Below are 2101 nucleotides of genomic sequence, written 5' to 3'. Positions count from 1 at the left end.
AAGTCCAGAGTGTCTGTGGCTAGCGCCCTCACATATACTTCGCTTGCTTTTAATACCAGTGACGCGATTGGGACACAAGCGCCGGGATCACCCGGAGTCAGTTCGGAAATCCCCAGACTGATTGTAAATATACTAAATTAGAATGATCGTGTTTAAGATATTATTTTACTTTAAGTTTAAATTTGTTATTTATTTTTCTTTTTTATTTCTTGTTGTGCTATCATTTAATTTATTTATATATATATATATATATGTAAATATAGTGTGAATAAGCTCTATAATCCCTATTAACATCGTCTATAAATATAAGACAGAATGTATTATTACAAAAAATTCACAGATTAGAATGAATTTTATGGAGTTCAGAATGGAACATTTCAACACTATTTGAGATTTTTAAAGTCAAAAATTTGTTTTCTATAGTAACTGCTAAAATAAGTACAAATAACAAAACTTATTTCATATTTATTATCAAAAATACTGAATAAATTGAAACCGTCCAAATAGGTACCTGCATATTGTAAACGAACAACGATAAAATTAGGTAACGTAAAGTTTATATTACCTTTTTAGTCAGCACCTCATATATAGCAGCTCACGATAACCTTTCTGAAAAAGAAAACGTCATATTAAAATGAGTATTTAAAATAAGTAAATATCTAACAAATTTAAATTCATTTAATTCTAATAGAAAAAAAATTTTCAAGAGGTAACAGTACCCAATGAATTTAATTTATATATATGTAAATATAGTGTGTTATTTGTTGTAAAACTTCGATGTGTAATTAAAAAAAAAAATTTGACTAAGAAAAACACTTCTTATATAATAATTATTGACATAATCTCTTAACCTAACAATAACAATCAAACAAAACAATTAACACACACTGACTATATCGTATCTTAGAAAAACCTGTCGACCATCGATAATCGATACAAAATCACTACATTATTATAGTTCTGCAATTAACTCCTCCCATTTTTATATTATTATATGATGTGAACATAATTATCTATAAATGTTATATTTGTTTTATTTCAAAATTGAACATTATAAATTGTAAGTATTAATAGTAATTTTTTAAAGGCAAACCGAAAGGATGTCAAAATATGAACTCTGGCATTTTTTGTATAATTAAGAAATACTAAGTTTATTTAAGAAATGATATTAAGAAACATAATTATCAGTTTTCTCAATCACTATATATCCCTTCAATGATAATTACCTACCTAATCAATGCGAACCAGAAAAGTCAGAAAAAAAAATCTAAAAATCAATTCCATTTGGCGATTACTATCAGGTGATTAAGTAGAAGAAACAGATTGCAGAAGTTTCGTGGGGCGATTACAGTAGTTCCAAATCTCTGCCCTAAAATAACCGGTTATCAGTTAAGCAGTTATTTCATCACCAGTTAACGCTGCCTCAACCAAATTGTCAGCAAATGACCAGTTATTTGGATGAGAAGTGAAATTACCGTGTAACTAGTGCGTAGTTCTGGGTGGCCTCAAAGCCTGTGTTCCACTCGGCAATAAAATTTAGGATAGCTCGAAAAGGAGACTAATTTTGTTTCGATTCTGACCTCGGTTATAAATTAAGATGTACGTGCTGTGTTAAAGAGTAATCAAGTTTCGGCAAATCAATACCAGGTAACAAAAAGAAAACCAAATAGATTCCTGTGATTTCTTATTTGAAGAATTAAACAATAAGAAATCAGATAGCAATAGACTGGGCTGGTCCAACACCCGATACCGAAAACAAACCAAGCACATTATTTGCATTATAGTAGAAAATAAAAATTATAAAAATTTTGTGGTTAAAATAATTTAAAATTTATACCATTATCTAAGTTCTTGTCCATATGGGTGTAACTTCTGCAGTCGACTTCGTACGCGTGCGGTGATGAATGAGTGGAGGATATGTTACGAGATTTAAATACAATTGCTCTTTAAATAAAAATTATCTCTCTCTCTATATATATATATATAAGTTACGGACTGTCAGCTGACGGGTCCATATCAGCTGATCGAGAACAGCTGACCTATTGTATATATATAGACGGACAGGCTCCGCAAATAGATCAGTATTTTACAGCAGTTCAAG

At 29.8% G+C, this 2101-nt stretch overlaps 1 long non-coding RNA gene across 1 annotated transcript in view; it reads right to left on the bottom strand.

The window, feature by feature from the left end:
* The window catches only part of LOC136796290 (uncharacterized), a 532642-nt gene that overhangs the window by 50698 nt on the left and 479843 nt on the right, over positions 1-2101 (bottom strand). Inside the window, exon 3 of the long non-coding RNA XR_010843995.1 lies at positions 566-609. This is a non-coding gene — a long non-coding RNA (uncharacterized lncRNA). The remainder of the gene's footprint in view (positions 1-565; positions 610-2101) is intronic.

This window comes from Halyomorpha halys, unplaced genomic scaffold (genome assembly GCF_000696795.3).
Source record: "Halyomorpha halys isolate HHAL.00 unplaced genomic scaffold, Hhal_1.1 Scaffold232.1, whole genome shotgun sequence".
Lineage (NCBI taxonomy): Eukaryota > Metazoa > Arthropoda > Insecta > Hemiptera > Pentatomidae > Halyomorpha > Halyomorpha halys.
Note: the sequence above shows the minus strand (reverse complement) of the source record. Positions and strands in the feature narration are given on the sequence as shown.